This window comes from Sorghum bicolor, unplaced genomic scaffold, assembly GCF_000003195.3.
Source record: "Sorghum bicolor cultivar BTx623 unplaced genomic scaffold, Sorghum_bicolor_NCBIv3 super_18, whole genome shotgun sequence".
In the NCBI taxonomy this organism is placed as follows: Eukaryota; Viridiplantae; Streptophyta; class Magnoliopsida; order Poales; family Poaceae; genus Sorghum; species Sorghum bicolor.
Genome location: NW_018396398.1, coordinates 39,715 through 45,881, shown reverse-complemented (window position 1 = coordinate 45,881; position 6,167 = coordinate 39,715). Strand labels below are relative to the sequence as shown.

At 41.8% G+C, this 6,167-nt stretch overlaps 1 pseudogene; it reads left to right on the top strand.

The window, feature by feature from the left end:
- The first annotated feature begins 719 nt into the window (after positions 1-719).
- LOC110431490 lies at positions 720-5,229 on the top strand (annotated as a pseudogene).
- Positions 5,230-6,167: the final 938 nt, after the last annotated feature.

The window sequence follows — 6,167 nt, the reverse complement described above, 5'->3', positions numbered from 1 at the left end:
ACGGACCGAAGTGAGATTCCATATGACACATGTCATCTAGTAGTTCGATCTGGTGCGTCCAAATTGATTTCTGAGCATATGGTATGTTCCATGCAAATCGTGCACCTATCTTGTATCAAGATTAGCACTATCTCTAAACAGACCGAATCGCCTCCACTTGAGCCTCTTCACCTAGGAGTACCAACAGGTGCTAAAAAATGGTTTCTTAGACTTTGGTGCATTAGGCGCAAACCATGCAGATATCTTGCACTGAAACTAATACTGTCTCTAAGCACACCAAAGCGAGATTCCATATGACACACATCATCAAGCAGTTCTATCGGGTGTGTCCAAATTAGTTTCTAAGCATATGGTACCTTCCATGCAGACCGTGCATCTATCTTGCATCAAGATTAGCACTATGTCAAAATAGACCACTTACTACATCTCATTCCTTTCTTTGTGCATCCTTTCCTTTATATTCAGCAACTTAGACTTCTGTTCTTGGATTATTATTTGGTTTTGCATCACTACATTTCAGTGCATTCCACTAACATATTACCCCACCAAGCTCCACTTAAAGCACCGTGAGTTGTTGCACCGTCGTCGCTGTTACAATCACTCTTCCCTACAGATCGCAGCCCCGGTTCTTGCTCTTTTCAGGGAGAGAAAGAACTTGTTTTGTAAGTGGTGAGGGAGTGATTCCACATATATATTGTCCTTTTTTTTCCTCTACTAACATGGCAGGACGTGGAGATGGTGCCGCTGTTTCGGTGGAGGAATTTCAGGAGTTGCGTACACAAATGAATGATTTGGTGCAGCAGCTCCAAACTCTCCAATTGAACATACCACGTCGAGAACCGCCACCAAATGAGGATGATGATATTGACGAGGAGGATGAGCCACCGCGTCGTCCCGCTGGTCGTGGACGTGGCGGGCGTGGTCATGGTCTTCTTAATTTTGGTCGTGCTCGGCGCATTCCTGTTCGAGGTGGACGAGATTATGATGGTGATAATGATATGTTGTCTGACATGGATGATCATCGCCATGGTGGCCATCGTGGTTATCGTGACCGCCACCGTCGCCTTGATGATGATGGTTTAAGCAAAGTGAAAGTGTCTATTCCAAAATTTAATGGAAAAGAAAGTGCTGATGATTATTTTGAGTGGGAGACTAAGGTTGAACAGATCTTTGATTTGTATCCTTATCCTCCTGTCAAGAAAGCAAAGCTTGCTGCAATTGAGTTTTCAGGCTATGCAATCACTTGGTGGAATCAAGTGTGTACTGAACTCCGACGCGCTGGACATGATCGTATTACTTGGGAAGACATGAAGAGGGAAATGCGACGTCGTTTTGTTCCTGCATATTACTCTCGTGATCTACATTTGAAGCTAAAACGTCTTGTGCAAGGTACTCGTACTGTTGATGAATATTTTCAAGAATTGGAAATGTGTTTACTTCGTACAGGGATAACTGAAGATGAGGAATCCACAATGGCTCGATTTCTGGTTGGCCTCAATAAGCCCATTGCTGATAAAGTGGATACGACAAACTACACATGTCTCACTGAGTTGGTACATTTTGCAAAAAGGGCAGAACGACAACTTGCTGGATCTTATAAAGATCGTGCTTCATTTTCAGCTCATAATAGTGCTACTTCATGGCGTCAGTCACAGCAGCACGGGTCAGGGGTGCACACACCTACATCTCGTGCTACTTCTTCCAAACATTTTGATTCCAAAGGCAAAGCTGTAAGCTCTACTCAGTCCAGCTCCTCTGCTACTGCAGCCCCAAGGCATACAAGCAAGATTGAGTCTTTTAAGTGTGGTGGTCATGGGCATAAGCAAGCTGAATGTCCCAATCGTCGTACGATTATTGCCCTTGCTGATGGTTCATATGATTCACAAAGTGAAGAGGAGGACGAGTTTCACAATGTCTTTGCAGATCATACTCTTGACACTTGTGAGTATTCAGCTGAGGATGGTACTTTTGAGCTAGGTCTGAATTGTTTAGCTATTCAACCTATTCTAACTTTTGCTCCCAGTGACATGATAGAAGATGTTATTTCTCCATATTCTAATGAGATTACTAGTGCTGATTTTGATGAGTTGCTTGCTGATTTTCCTGATTTGGAGCCTTCTAAAATGAATAGATCATCTCCTTATTTGGTGGTTAGAAGAGTTCTTTCCACTCAGTTTGTTGCTGCTGAACAAGGACAACGTCATAATTTGTTTCAGTCCCGATGCAAAGTGAAAGGTCAAGTGTGTCGTTTCATCATAGATGGTGGGAGCTGTAATAATATTGTTAGTGCCTTGCTTGTTGAGAAGCTTGGCCTACCAACACGCCGCCATCCACACCCTTACCATATGCAGTGGCTGAATAATTCAGGGACAGTGAAGGTCTCATCCATGGTTCGTTTGTCTTTCTCCATTGGTGACTATCATGGTGAGGTTGATTGTGATATTGTACCCATGCAAGCATGCCATTTGCTGTTGGGTCGTCCATGGCAGTTTGATGTGGATTCGGTGCACTTTGGGCGGTCTAACAAGTATACTTTCATCCACAACGACAAGAAGGTGGTTCTTGTTCCATTATCTCCAGAAGAGATCTATGCTTCAGATGTGGCTCGCATGAAAAAAGAAGAATCTGACAAAAGAAAATTGAGTGAGGCTGCCAACACTAGTAAGGGAGAGACTTCTAACCAATCTAGCCACATAAAGCCTCTTTCCACTACAAAACAACACCACCAAAATGAGTGCTTATTTGTGAGCAGGAGTGATTTGAGAGAAGTGAGGAACACCACAGCCCCATTCTTTGTGCTCTTGCACAAGGAGGTCCTACTTTCAACTAACGATTTACCTTCATCGCTGCCTAGTGCTGTTCTTGATCTCTTACAGGACTTTGAAGATGTTTTTCCTGATGAGGTACCAGCTGGCCTTCCTCCACTCCGTGGTATTGAGCATCAAATCGATTTGGTACCTGGAGCTTCTCTTCCCAATCGTCCAGCCTACCGTGCTAATCCTGAAGAAACCAAAGAAATTCAGCGACAGGTAAAAGAGCTTTTGGACAAAGGGTATGTTCGTGAATCTCTATCACCTTGTGCTGTTCCAGTACTTTTGGTCCCTAAGAAAGATGGATCTTGGCGCATGTGTGTCGATTGTCGTGCCATTAATGCTATAACTGTACGATATCGCCATCCCATTCCTAGGCTTGATGACATGTTAGATGAATTGAGCGGCTCAACTATTTTCACCAAGATTGATTTACGCAGTGGCTATCACCAAATTCGCATGAAAATTGGTGATGAATGGAAGACAGCATTTACAACCAAATTTGGCTTGTATGAATGGCTTGTGATGCCATTTGGCTTGACAAATGCTCCTTCAACTTTTATGCGCTTAATGAATCATGTTTTACGAGCTTTCATTGGCAAGTTTGTAGTTGTTTATTTTGATGATATTCTGATCTATAGCAAATCATTTGATGAACATCTTGATCATATCCATCAAGTACTTGCTGTTTTGAGGGAAGAGAAATTGTATGCCAACATTGCTAAGTGCACATTTTGCACAGATCGTGTTGTTTTTCTTGGTTTTGTTGTGACTGCAGATGGCATCCAGGTTGATGAAGAGAAGGTTAAGGCAATAAAGGATTGGCCTACTCCTACAAATGTGAGCCAAATTCGAAGTTTCCATGGTCTTGCAGGTTTCTATCGACGATTTGTTAAAGATTTCAGCACGATCGCTGCACCACTTAACAACTTGACAAAGAAGGATGTTCCATTCAAATGGGGAGATGACCAAGAGCAAGCCTTTGTAGAGTTAAAAAGAAAGCTTTGTGAAGCACCACTGCTGCAGCTACCTAACTTCGGTAAGACTTTTGAGATTGAATGTGATGCCAGTGGTATTGGCATTGGAGGTGTGCTACTTCAAGAAGGTAAACCTATTGCCTACTTTTCTGAAAAGTGAAATGGTCCACATCTGAATTATTCTATCTATGATAAAGAGCTTTATGCCTTAGTTCGAGTTTTGGAAGTTTGGCAACATTATTTGTTACCTAAAGAATTTGTCATCCATTCTGATCATGAAGCTTTGAAATATTTAAAAAGTCAAGGCAAACTGAATCGTAGACATGCTAAATGGATCGAGTTCATAGAAACATTTCCGTATGTTGTTAAACATAAGCGTGGTAAAGATAACATTGTTGCAGATGCTTTGTCAAGAAGGTGTGGTTTGGTTACACAATTAGATACAAAAGTGCTTGGTTTGGAATCCATTAAAACACTCTATGCAACTGATTCTGATTTTAAAGAACCTTTCTCTCATTGCATTGCTGGAAAAGGCTGGGACAAGTATTATGTACATGATGATTTTTTATTTCGAACTAACAAACTATGCATTCCAGCCTGCTCGATTCGTCAAGTTCTTTTACAGGAAGCACATGCTGGTGGCTTAGCTGGTCATTTTGGCATCAAAAAGACATTGGACATGCTCTCTGATCATTTCTTTTGGCCACATATGCGACGTGATGTTCAACGACATGTCGAGCGCTGCATAATCTGCTTGAAAGCTAAGTCCCGCCTTAATCCCCATGGTCTCTATACTCCATTACCAATCCCAACTGTACCTTGGGAAGATATATCCATGGATTTTATTCTGGGATTACCAAGGTCTCAGAGGGGGAGGGACTCTATCTTCGTTATTGTTGATCGCTTCTAAAAAATGGCACATTTTATTCCATGTCACAAGAGCGATGATGCTTCACACGTTGCTGATTTGTTTTTCAGGGAGATTGTTCGTTAACATGGAGTGCCAAAGACTATTGTTTCAGACCGAGATACAAAATTCCTGAGCTATTTTTGGAAGACATTATGGGCTAAACTTGGCACGAAGTTGTTATTTTCCACCACTTGTCACCCACAAACGGATGGGCAAACTGAAGTTGTCAACCGTACCCTGTCCACCATGCTGCGTGCCGTGCTAAAAAAGAATTTGAAGCAGTGGGAAGAATGTCTTCCACATGTCGAATTTGCTTATAATAGGGCACTACATTCCACAACAAATTTTTGTCCATTTGAAATTGTTTATGGTTTTAAGCCACATACTCCCATGGATCTTTTGCCTTTACCATTACAGGAACAAGTTAACTTGGATGCAGCGAAGAGATCTAACTTTATCAAGAAGCTACATGATGAGACAAGAAGAAATATTGAGAAGAAATCAGCACAATATGCAAAGCAAGCGAACAAAGGTAAGAAGAAGGTTACATTTCAGCCCGGTGACCTCGTGTGGTTGCATCTACGCAAGGATCGATTTCCCCAACAACGTAAGAGTAAGTTATCACCTAGAGGTGATGGTCCATTCAAGGTTCTAAAAAAGATAAATGATAATGCATACAAAATTGAGCTGCCACTTGAATATTCCAATGTTAGTCCAACATTCAATGTCAAAGACTTGCTTCCATTTGTTGGTGAGCCTGAGTCGAGGACGACTCCTTCTCAAGAGGGGGAGGCTGATGAGGACATCCCTTGCATTCATTCATCTTCAAATGAAACTCCACTTGATATAAGTGGTCCAATTACAAGAAGTAGAGCTAAACAATTGGAGAAAGAAATTCATTCTCAGGTGAACGCTAACCTTATGTTTAATAATCAGTTTATGTTGAATGATCCTATACTTTTGAGTTCATGTTTCAATGTCCTTAGGAATGATGGAGGGTATGAACCAGCATGGGATGAAGATGGATTCAAGCCTTTGGACATCTGAACCAAGAAGCCTATCGTGTGCATAAATAAAATGGTGGTTCATTACTTCTGCATGAGAAGGCAACTAGAAGCTAGATGGCTGACCCATGGTACAAATTCCAAGCATCACCACGGACAGAATACAAGGAGTTACGTGGCATTCTACAGATGGATGAAAGCATCTTTAAGTCTATGTTGCAGCCCATCAAACGGTTCATTATTTAGACTTCCCAATAAAGAGTTATGCTCATTTTAGTAACTGCTGCCAGAAGCTGAGAAGACGCGCGAACCAGCCACGAAATCCACTAGTGGATGTGCATGCTGTCATGTATTCAAAGCTGAACGCCCCTATCTATATATATCTCTTGTACTAGACAATGAAAGGACACATCTTGCTTGGTTAAAATTCAGAATACACAAACTCGTGGAGTTTTGTTTATGCGTG